A 12,508-nucleotide genomic window follows, 5' to 3' on the forward strand; every position below is an offset into this window, starting at 1 on the left:
TTGTTGGCATGGGCCAAAATCCAAGACTACAGAGACAACTAATTGAAAACTACCTGACTCTGAACTCTTTTAGGTCTCTTTTGCTTTGGTTGGATGTTAGACTACATTATTCTCGCATACCCACCAACCCATCAATCATACATACATGCATGTAATCATTACCCTTTTTACATACATGCATGTTATATATGCATATATCATTCATGCATATTTCTATTCATTTATCCGTGTATCTACATATATATGCTGCTACATGTTTTATGTACTTATTATTTTATTCTTAAATTGATACAGTTTTGTCCGAGTCATACTTAAATCATCAACATTTAGCTGAAATGAAAGACACCTAAATCAACACAAAATATATAGATCACGCTTTGTTATATTATTTGATAAAATGGTATGTTGTCTTTGATGGAGTTTGATGGAGTGAGGTTGAGGAGTGACAAGCCACATGGAAGAACAGACTACTGATAACGCTTTATATTGAACGAATCATGTGATCGGGTTTTTTCTGTTTTGTTGGGAGGTCGGGGACAAGAGAAACAAAATTGAATGTCGTGTTTGTCAAAGAAGGAATGAAATTGGCGATGTGACAACTAGCCCCCGTAATCATAATCATACTGAAAAGATTTCAATTTCCTGTGTGAATTGAGTTTGAATGTGAAATGTAAGAACTTTGCAAAGACATCAAATTTATTTAATACGTGGATACTTCCAAACAAAATTAGACGAATGATCTAAAAAAAGAACATAATATTTTATGCCACTCGCACTAGTAATAGGTGAGATTCACAATTCAGAATGGGCATAAGAAATATAAGAAACAAAAGAGTTTGAACTAGAAAATGGAAGACGTATATGTTATCGAAGTTGACCTGGATGACATGACAATTTCAAATTGTTTTTATTAGAATATAAAAAAACAACTAGAAATTAAGACCGAAGGACACGAGCACTGACTGACCAAAGTGTTGGTGCCACAACGATAAGCTGGAGGATAAATGAGCAACTGAACGGAAGGTGTGGCATGGAAAAGATCTTGTGAGTTGTCACACCTAAAAAGAGTTTTGAGTGTTAGGAAATCACTCATATAAAATCCAAATTCATCAATTTCAATGGTAAATTTATTGTTCACGGTAAATTTTCAGATATAAATAAGATATTTGATAATTTTGGGCGTAACCAAGACACTATTTAGGTGTAAAGCTTGGTTGTCGGTCTTAAATTTGGTAGTGGACGGAAACGGTGAAATAGATGGACGAACAGTTGTCACCGATGGTTATAAATATTATTTATAACGATTGAAAAATCGTTACCTAGATAGTATAAAATCAAATAGAAAAATGTAATATTATTAGCAGAAACTAACAATGGGAAGTGGTAGAGCTTCTCAAGACGATAGTGTGGATATAAAGAACATTAAAAACAAAATTTGTATGAGAAAGTTATGACTATTTTAAAAGTATGTTGCTATTTTGGAGAAATGAAGATTTCAACGCCACCATGACGTGGTGGGGTTATAGCCACGACGTGGGGAAAGGACAAATGGCTTGGACATGTGTCAACATCAGGGTGACACATGACATCTATATTCACCACGACGTAGACAAATTATGGCCAGGACGTGGCAAGGTGATGACGGAGCGGGACGCGTGTTAACATCAGAGCAACATGTGGAATTTGTCATAACGTGGCAAAGGGAATGCATGACGTGGTACCGACCAGACCACCCTATAAATATGGGTTTTTCATTTATTTCTTGTGTGTACGTGTAGTGGGGATCTCGGTCGGTTAGGAAGTAAGTTACGGGGTGCGTGTTAACAACGATACATAGGAATCAATATCGGCATGAGGTATAATCATTTATTTCGTTAATTACGTTGTTTGTTTAATTTTTTGATATCATAATTGTAGAATGAGAGTCAGGACCCAATTTAGACTATCGGGTTATGATATTGTGTTGTCGTAGACCTAACAACATAATAAGATTGTTAATCTAGTCGGTGTGAATGGCACACCTCCGGATTGCAGCTTGGACGGACGTGAACTAGTGGACTAATGGGCTACAAGATTACCCGTTTGATAGTTGTGAGATGAGATTCGATGAGTGGGGTAACAAACGATTACCTGATTTAGTTAATAGCTAAACAAAGGAATATCGTAGTAAGCGCATACAAGTTCTAAGAACTTGTTATCTTATCGTAATAGGTCCATACAAGCGATGGGTTGGAAGTGGCACAAGATGCAAGGTTAGGGTAGCAGATAGTCTTCATTAGCATCAGAAAGGTAAAATGGTTTATTATGTGTTTTATGTGAACAAACTGAGTCTTATGATATGATATTTGATTTGGGATTCATTATTGATTACTCATGATGAGTTTTCAATAATATTTATGAAATTTGATTTGCAATTTGGTATTTTTCACTCATGAAGAGTGAGTTTATATGATTAGGTTTGGTTGCTCAAGATGAACCTTCATGTATTGTGAAACGAATGCATTCATAGTTTTCGTGTTAGATACTGGACATGGTAGACAACATTATTGGGTGGGTAAATCCCATCACAAGGTAATACTTGAAGTTATTGGGTTGCGATGTTCCTAAGATTGGCCGCTCCCATGGTAGTAAGGTGATTCGTTCCTTTGCTGAGTTGGATTGACCCATCATGGATTACGAAGATACCATGAATCATGAGCAATTTGTTTACTCGTGGTTTGGGAGGCTATCAAATCCACTAATCCATTTTTATGTATGGAATATGTACGGTTTCATTTCGCATTTTGGCAATAAAGCCCCGAAGTAGATTTCTACAATTTGAACCTTGACGGGTCTGATCGACTTGCTTGAATTTTATTGATGTTTTATTTTATTTACAATTGATTTCAGGAATGAATTAGATTGGAATAAATCATGTTTGACTTGTGAAAAGTTATAAATAGAGTCTAAAACTCATGTAACTCACAAGTCTTCAGACTTACATAGATTTTGCTATGTACCAGGTATAGGAAATAAGGAAAGAGAAGGCGGTCAGTGAAGATGACAAAAGGTATAGAAAAGGTTGTAAATCCTTTTATTTTTTATTGTGGTTATTGATATTGTCTTATAACATCAGAAACCATAAAAGTATGATAAATATTTGAATATTTTGATGAAAGTATATTTTAATGATATAAAATGATGTCTAAAACGTTGGTGTTACACTATTAAAACCAAAGGGGTGAGAATACTTGTGATCAAGGCAAGGTGAGATGTAGCGCTCGTATCCATGTACCATCCGACATCGGGGTTGTCATAGAGATGAATAGTATTAAAATTCTTGGGCGATATATGTGGGTAGATCGTGCCTCATCAAAGGGAACCATTCCAAACGTGGAGTGAGAGAATATTTGCATGGGGCAGGATGCGATAGTTGTTGAAAGGGAGGCTGTTGGGTTAGCCATAAGGAGGCAGTATTGCAGTCGTAGTCGAGGTGTTTGCAACATAGTAGAGGCGAATGTTAGGGGGGCCCAAAGAATAACATATATTTGTTAAGAGTTTCATCTGAACGCCTTCCATAATGAGGGGAAAGGCTTCCACAAAGACACCGACATTGTTTGGTGGTCTGTTGTGCTGTGGTTGCCCTAGGTTTTGTCATTGGTGTCCCCTCGTCAGTTGTAACTTTGGTTTCAATTGTTCTTGCTTCATTTTTAACCATTTGTAGGATCAATTAAGACCATTGAAGGGAGCAGCCGTGTAGAGGATCGTGGATGAGGATGAGTAGTTGGAGTACGTTCGTTGAATTTGGCAATCACAGTTGAGACATTGGTCTCCTAAAAGTAGCAGAAATCAGGCTTGAAAGAAAGTTAGATTGGTATACGGTGGCAATGTTGGAGTTGAGCACTGAGAGACCATTGATCAAGTTGATAAATAGAGTTTTTTTCTCGATGATGGGTGATTCAATGTTGTCTTCAGAGAGTACCTTCATCTCTTGGAAATATTTAGAGATGGTCCGATCACCCAAAAGCATGGTAGTGATATTGCCATATCTATACATATATTTAGGCATTATTTGAATACTTGTTAAGTAATATTTTGGTTAATAGCAAAGATATTTGATACTTATTGAGTTAAATTACATTTTGCAGTCAAATAGGACATTTTTGAGGAAAAATGACCAGAAGTGACAAATATTGGAACCTGGAAAGACTGGAACTAAATTGGGAGCTTAATGGAGCTTAAAAGAAAGAAGAACCAAGCAAATAAACTCCCCACAGTGTGGAAATAGAGTAACACGCCATGTTTGTAATAAAATTCACGACACTTATGCAAACACAAACGTGAGTACAGATTATTATAGAAGATTTATACGCGGAATGCAGTTTCCTTGTCGAGCACGAATTGTAATGAGCTCACGACATGAGCCCTAATTTTCACGACGTGAGATGCGATATTTGGAAACTATAAATATCCCTTTGCATATCGACTCTTAGAGGTTGGAATCTGATATTCTAGAGAGATAATCGAGTTTAGAGGTCAGAAAAGTGAGAAAAACAAAATTTTGGAAGAGAGAACGTTTGAAGATTGAAGATTAGAAGATCACACATCGCATTCAGTTTGCATTAATTCAATCATGTCGAATTCTTATGATTTAGAGTGTTACCTTCTGCCATGAATAGCTAATTTAGTAGACTTTTGTTTAGTTGGATGAAACCTTAAACTATGTGCTAGTTTCTTATTTTATGGATTATATTAAGTTGGATTTAGTTTGTGTTTGATTATCGATTCCTAGCATGTTAAAGCTTTAATCTTTGTTGCTTACACTCAAGTTAGGTGTACTTAAATTATCAGTTTAGATTGCATGAGCTTGATTACCTAGTAGTTTATGATCATTAAACTATTAGAGCAAGGATTCATCAAATATTAGATTAGGTATAAATATAACAACTTTAATTATGTTAAAGAACATTAATTGATCATAATTGTGTTAGGTAAGTCGTCTTGATCATAGATATTTACCTTAGATATATCTTACATAGCTAAATTATCATTAATTATCAATTTTGTGTTTACTTATGTATGATCATTATATAGTAGTTCATGAATTGAGGAAAATATTATGAGGTCTCATCAAGACTACTTATGATATCTATTTTAATAACCAACTTTATTAATCCATAAATAAGAACTAACCATAAGAAAAAGGTGGATTCAAAACTAAACGAAAGTGTTTTTAATATCTTGATAACAACTATTCTTGGTTCAAGTGTTTGTTAGTTTAAGTTAATCTGACTTGCAAAATCAAATAAAAAATCATTTTTAGTTATTGTTTGATTTTAGATTAATTTTTAGTAATTATTTTAATAAATTGGATTTTGTTCCCTGTGTTCGATACCCAAATTACTTTACTATACTATAAATTGACTAGGTACACTGCCTATAGGTGCATTAGTAGATAGGTAGTTAGGTTTATAAATTTAAAGCTAGATAGGTATAATTTGTGCACAACAAGTTTTTGGCGCCGTTATCTGGGAACGACTATTTCAGTTGGCAGTTTAATTGTTTTTGATTAATTGATCCTTTTGTGAGGTAAAACCCACAAAAAGTTACTTTTCTGCATTAGTTAAATTTTCTGCATTTTAGAACTCACAATATGAGCATACACGCTCACGACGTGAGAACTGCAATCTTAATTTATTTTATTTTAGTTCTTTTTTACATTTTTTTTCGTTTTCTTTAAGTAGTATATGACATGCGGATCAAAGACACCACTGATATAATCAATATATATATATATATATATATATATATATATATATATATATATATAATCAAAATTTATTAATAGAAATTAAGGTGGATTAGGATGAGGTAAAAGAAGAAAAAATGAAAGGAAGAAAAGGAAAAAGAAATGAAACTGATTAATATATTAAAAATGGGGCTGCTAATTAAACCTTGGTCCATTAGAAGGAAACGAGTAAGCAAATACTCCCTCCGTCCCATATTAATAGTCCATGTTTCCTTTTTGGTTTGTCCCAAAATAATTGTCTACTTCTAAAAATAAATATGTCTTTTACCATAATACCCCTCATTATTAGTTAAATTACCATAAAATTAAACGCAACTACCATAGAATTAAATGTAACAGAAGGGTAAAACTGTTATTTCCTTTAATAAAGTTAATGATAATTAATGTTTTCTTAAACTGTGTGTTTTTTGTCTGTGGACTATTATTTTGGGACGGAGGGAGTATATCAAAAATAAGGCTGCCATGAATTGAACCTTGGTCCCTTAGCTTTTAGAAGACTCCTAACAAAAAGGATATTGGTTACGAGCTCGAAACAGAATCAGAAAAAGAAAACGAACCCGGAAGCAAGCCAAAAGACGAGATGGCCAAAATTGCCGACATGACTATGGAGGCATACAAGAAGAGAATTTGTGAGGACACCGGTCTGAGCCTTGTGCAACCCAAAATTCCCGTCACCACCAACTTTGAGCTAAAGGAACACATTTCTTATGTGCTAAAATATATCACATTCTATGGAAAAGATCATGAAGATGCATACAAAACACCTCAATGAAGTCAATGACATCACCGATTATTTTAAAATTCCAAATGTCCCACAAGAAACGGTGTTGTTAAGAATCCTTCCAGTCACTTTCAAAGGAGCGACTAAAGATTGGTTGAAGGCACTCCCACCCGGTGCAATCACAACATGGGCACAAATGCGTGAAGAGGTCATCCAGCAATTTTTCCCACCATCAAAAGTTTCTAAACTTAAGAAGGTCATAGCTAATTTCGAGCAACAAGCAAGGGAATCATTGTATGAAGCATGGGAGAGATATAAAGGGTTACTAAGAAATTGTCCCCAAAATGATCTTAATGAGAAACAAGAAGTATCTATATTTTATGATGGGTAAACATGACGACAAGGAAACTCGTCAATTCTCAAGGACCTCTCACAATGAAGAATCTTGCTATAATTAAAGAGCTAATCGAAGAATTATCTAAACATTCAAGAGAATACCACAACCCTCGACAAGACGGAGCCAAGGGAATCGGAAATGGTGCTTCGGAAGACAGGGAGGCGGTTTTGGCAATGTTAAATAACATGGATCGAAGAATGACGAAAATGGATCAATCCATAGACGCAATACGTGTGGGGTGCAAAAATTGCAATGGGCCACATATAACTAAAGATTTCCATTTAGACGAAAATTGCAATGGTTACCGTATGAAGAGTACAATAAGAAAAAGGAAGAAAACTATAGGAAAACTGGACGGGGTTATTACCAAAAAGAACAACCACCACCCGAGAAGAAGATGGACTTTCAGTCAATGCTTAATATGTTCATGGAGGCTTCTGAAAAACGACATGATACTCAACTCGGGCAATTAACTACACTAGTAAATGAACGGTTACTACCTAAAATTCCGGATCACAAACCGCAACCACATGTCATGGCCATATCCACTGAAGAGAACACCATCTCTGAGTTTTTAGAGGCATTAGATGAAGACACAAATCAACCTGATCCATAGTCGAAAAGACTTCCAAGGTGGTTCTTGGTGAACAATGTTCAATGGTAATTATGGAAGGAATACCAAAGAAAATGGGAGATCCCAGACGCCGTACTCTACCATGTGAGTTTGGAAATAACACGAAGACATTTTCCTTAGCCGATTATGGAGCTAGTATAAACTTAATGCCTTATTCGCTTTATCAGAAGCTCAACCTTCTAGAATTGAAGACTACAAGGATGACAATTTATATGGTGAATCGTCCGGTGACTCGTCCTTGAGGCATAATTGAAGATATATTGGTAAAAATTGGAAAATTTGTTTTTCCAATAGACTTTGTGGTAATAGATATGAAAGAGGATGAAGATGTACCTATTATCCTTGGACGCCCATTACTTAATACGTCGCGAGCCTTGGTAAATGTTCGTGAATCAAAGCTCATCTTGCGAGTGGGAAAAGAAAAGATGGCATTCAGAGCTGAAGGATTTGAGAAGTCTAAGATTCAAAATGAAGTGTTCTTTATGGATAAAGACAATAAACTTGAAGAATCAAAAAAATTAATGGAAGAAGAGGTTCAAACAAGAGAAAGGCCTAAAAACGAAGTCAAGCTTACCAAGCCGAGAACCTCAATTCCAATGGTATTAGAAGTCTTTGCCTTTACCACACCAAAAATACAAGATGAACATGTTTGTGAAATTGAAGAGCTAAGTTCAAGTGATGAAGAGAATGATCAAGAAGGAAAGGAGGTACATTTTAATAGAATGGAGATAGACAGAAAGGGACTCGCTGAAAATCAAGTGAAAAACTCGAATAATGAAAAATCCCAAGGAGTTAAAAGAAAGCATGATGCATGCAACGTTCAAACAAAGAAAGAAAATTCCAAGAAAGCATATATAAGAAGGGTGCAAGCTTACAAAAGAAAATGGAAGGAGAAAAAAGAAAAAAGAGAGATCCCACTTCCACCCACAACAACTTAGAGCGGGAAAGGAGTTCGGCCTCCAACTCCAATCCTCCATTCAAAAGAATCGCTTCTCGGGAGGCAATCCAAGCTTGGTTTGCATTTTCATTTTCTTTTATTTAGTTTTTCATTTTCATTTAAGTTTTAGAATAAGTCATCATATTCATCTTATTTTTAAAATAAAAGTAAAAAATCAAGTGTGAGATTAAATTCAAGAATGGTAAGAATTTTAAAGGGAAAAATTATAGTTTTTGGTAAAAATTCTCGAAACCACAGTGTGGGAAGTAAAATTATTCTTTTTTTTAATCAGTTTGAAACTCACGACGCGAGATTTAAAAAATACGGAGGGGACCAACTTACACACAACTTCAAACATTTGACTATCACTTTCTTAGAAACCACTTATGAACAGAAAAGGATATTGGTCCCCACACTTTGATTTTTCCACCAATTTTCTCAAAGTTTTCTCAATTTTGTGTTCCATCTTCGATTTCGGTAAGATACCCATACTTTAATCATGTTAATTTTACTAATTTTGTGCATTTAAAGTTAGGGTTTGTTCTTGAGATGCAATTGTTGAAAATGGTTCTTTTATTAGTGAATTTGTTGTTTCAAGTGTGTTCGATGGATTTAGATTTACACACTAAGGAAACTCCAATGCTTTTTTTCGTTTGATTTTACATCGATGATGCTCGATTCTGATTTTCTCAACGAACCGACCTCATGACGTGAGCTTCAAGTTCACGACATGAGAACTAGGTGGATCATTTTTTGTGTTTTCTGTTCACGTTTAATCTGTGGTTTTCCGTTTTGGGTTTGGTTTATTTTCTATTTTGCATGTATTATGGGTCCGATAGTAGCCCCTCAACAACAACAAAGGAATGTATCATGTCTACACCCGTTTTATGAATTTCTTGATGATCTCCCAAAAGAAATGTCGAACAACCTCACGAACAGGTTGGGGTCGCTCTACAATCGAGAGTTTGTCATTTCACCAACAATAGATTGGGACAAGCTGAATGAAATTGGGATTTTGGGAAGATTGAACCCATATTTCACAAATACATTCTTTGATAGTGGGGCATCTTTCACTTGTAACAGGTGGAGAAATTTATTTTCAATTAAGGATGCGGTCTTCAGGAATTGTGTGTGGAATTTTTCTCAACAATTTCTTTTGAAATGAACATGGTTGATCCCCACTTTTCCATGACCTTAGTTTTTCGTATCGGTGGTCAATATAGAGAATGTAGTTTGGCCGATTTCGCATGGAGAATAGGCTTGTACGAGCAACATGAAACAATGTCTCCCATTTTTGATAGGTTTTTAAGATCAGCTACTAGGGATTACTCTCAAGGTGTAAATGGGTATGGTTTTTGGACAAGAATTACTAATGGCGAGTTTCATTCCGGGGTCTCACAAGAAAGCCAAATCCGGTCACCTATTCATCATCTCATTCACCGCCTCGTGACATTTTCAGTTATTCATAAAAAACATGGGGATAAAGTCATGATTTTGAATTTTTTTTATATGGAGCATCATCACACCGACCGTTTGTTGCAATATTCCTTATTTTCTTGCACAATATTTGGCAAGTAAGGTGGCCACATCACGAGCCGGAGCCCAATAATGGGAGGACATTTTGTAACCTAATTGGCAAATTCATATGGGATATTTGTGCCAAGGGTGATGCGTACTATAACATGCACCAAGGGTACCGATCTTACAATGAGTTTCTTGGAATCAATAAATGTTGTCGTTAATATGGGCACACATTAGAGTATTCCAGCTGATAATAAGGGGGAACTAGTTGAGCAACCCGAGGAACAACCGAGACCAAGAGGGCGTAGGAACATGAGGGATGAAGGAGAGTGGGGTCCACAACAATAACAATTTGAGGGAGGTGTACTTATTTAGACAATCTTCGAGGGGAAGTAAATTATCACAACCAATCCATGGACGTATTGTTCTCACATTTCCATATCGAGTGTCTACCCACCATGCCACCTCACTATCCTTACATACCAACTTAGGAAGAGCTTTGGGCATCGGGACACCACGAAGGGACCAGGCCTATTGGAGCAGGAGGAGATGGAGATGATGAATGACTTATTTATCATTCTTATTTGAGTTTTGTTTCCATTTCTTAGTTTATTTTTGGTGTGTTTAATTTGTGTGTTATTATTTTTATTTGGTTTGTTTCAAGGACATGTAACCGAATGGTAGATATTTTTTTTCTTGTTACAACCAATGGTTTGTTTTGTTCACAAAATTGTTAACATATTGAGTGAGAAAACTAAAATAGAGAGTCGAGTGCGTCGGAGTTTCAGAACTGAAGACCACACTTTTTGATAAGTGCGGGGTAACAACCACGTGCAATTTTAGAGAAGGAAGGAAAGAGTGCAGAAAATGTATTCTTAAATGAGTTTTAACGATTTAATTGGGAATTAGAGTTTACACAACTTGAAGATTCAAAAGAAGAAAAACATTTTGCTCACATCTAGTTCTCACGTCGTGAGTTTCATACCTCATTTCGTGAGCCACATATTTTCATGATTTTTGAACCCTTTTATTCTATAATCATGTCATGGATTATAATCATATCATGGCTTACTATTATCATGACTTGAGATATCATAAATCTGGTTACTACTTTTTCTTTCATCCATAAAATGTGGTGTATGCTTTCCTATATTACGATGCACTGCTTTGAAGATTTTATGCACCACATTTTATGAGACTCTTTGGTTCACATTTTTTTATCAAAAATGAAGAGTACCTGCATGGTTCCAGTTTACAGTTACATTTTTGAGATGTCCAAGCTTTTCCACCAACAATCAGAAATCGATCTTGTCACTACTACCCTAGGAGAGTCTGTTCATTTTTCTTCATTTTTACTGTTTTTATAGTTTTATGCATACAATGAGGGCGTTGTATGAAATAAGTGTGGGGTAGGGGTCGAACAAGGAATTTAATTTTAAATTGGAAAATAAAATTGCTAGATAGGAAAAAAAATTAATTTAAAAATACTATAGATTTGAAATAATAATCTGAAAAATTAAATCTAGTGATAATTTAAAACTTAAATTGCTAGTATTGTTTGGGATGATCCAATGTGAGCTCAAATGCTTAATGGATAAAATATATGTTATAGTATATTTGTGGCTTCCCAGTTTTAGTGAAAAGTCATGGGATTTGAAAGGTAATTTGGTAGTTTGTACGATGTAAAAAGTTTTACAACGTGTACCTGAAATCTATCCAGGAGAGCTTATGTAGTCATTGCACTTAGACTAATACATCTAACCAATAATGGTTGAAGTTAATATCCCTTGCTTAAGCATGTAGGATTTGAGTGAAAAAAGTGATATATATATATATATATATATATATATATATATATATATATATATATATATATATATATATAAGAGAGAAATTGCAAAAGTTGAAAGAATTTTAGAGCTATCAAAGTATGAAGATAAAAAGATCAAAATTCTAAAGAATCAAAAAATTGAAGATGCCAAAAATCAAACAAGGTGTTGAATTCAAAGAAATCACTAAGCAATTATCAAAGAATAGATGAATTCGAAGAGCACCATTGTGGTATCAAAGTTGTAATTCTTTTTAGATCATATGTATGCTTGTGTAGCTTGACCAAAAATACCTTGAGGATAAGAAAGATTTTTAAGGATGGATTCGGAGGGTTGCAAAAATGAGTATCATACAAACTAAGGAGTGAATGTTCATAAGGATAGTGAGTATTTAGGATTGGTAAATAATTAGGCATTTTAGACACAATTATACGCATTGCGGTCTTGATGTAATGGTTGGGTTCTAAATGGATTGTCTTGAGCAATGTTGGTAATGAAGGTTTAACTTAAAAGATTAGTTTTTCTTGAGAGCAAGCAAAAGACAAGTGTACGATATTTTGATATTGCCATATTTAGACATTATTTGAATACATATTAAGTAATATTTTGGTTAATTGCAAAGATATTTGATACTTATTGAGTTAAATTACATTTTGCAGCCAAATATGACATTCTTGAGGA

General features: G+C 34.8%; 1 non-coding gene across 1 annotated transcript; it reads right to left on the minus strand.

Annotated features, from left to right (window-relative positions):
- Window positions 1-6,753: 6,753 nt before the first annotated feature.
- Window positions 6,754-6,860, minus strand: LOC111918708 (small nucleolar RNA R71). The gene has a single exon (XR_002859317.1). It is a non-coding gene; the product is annotated as a small nucleolar RNA R71 (small nucleolar RNA).
- Between the last annotated feature and the right edge of the window lie 5,648 nt (window positions 6,861-12,508).

Source organism: Lactuca sativa, chromosome 5 (assembly GCF_002870075.4).
Source record: "Lactuca sativa cultivar Salinas chromosome 5, Lsat_Salinas_v11, whole genome shotgun sequence".
NCBI classification, from domain to species: Eukaryota; Viridiplantae; Streptophyta; class Magnoliopsida; order Asterales; family Asteraceae; genus Lactuca; species Lactuca sativa.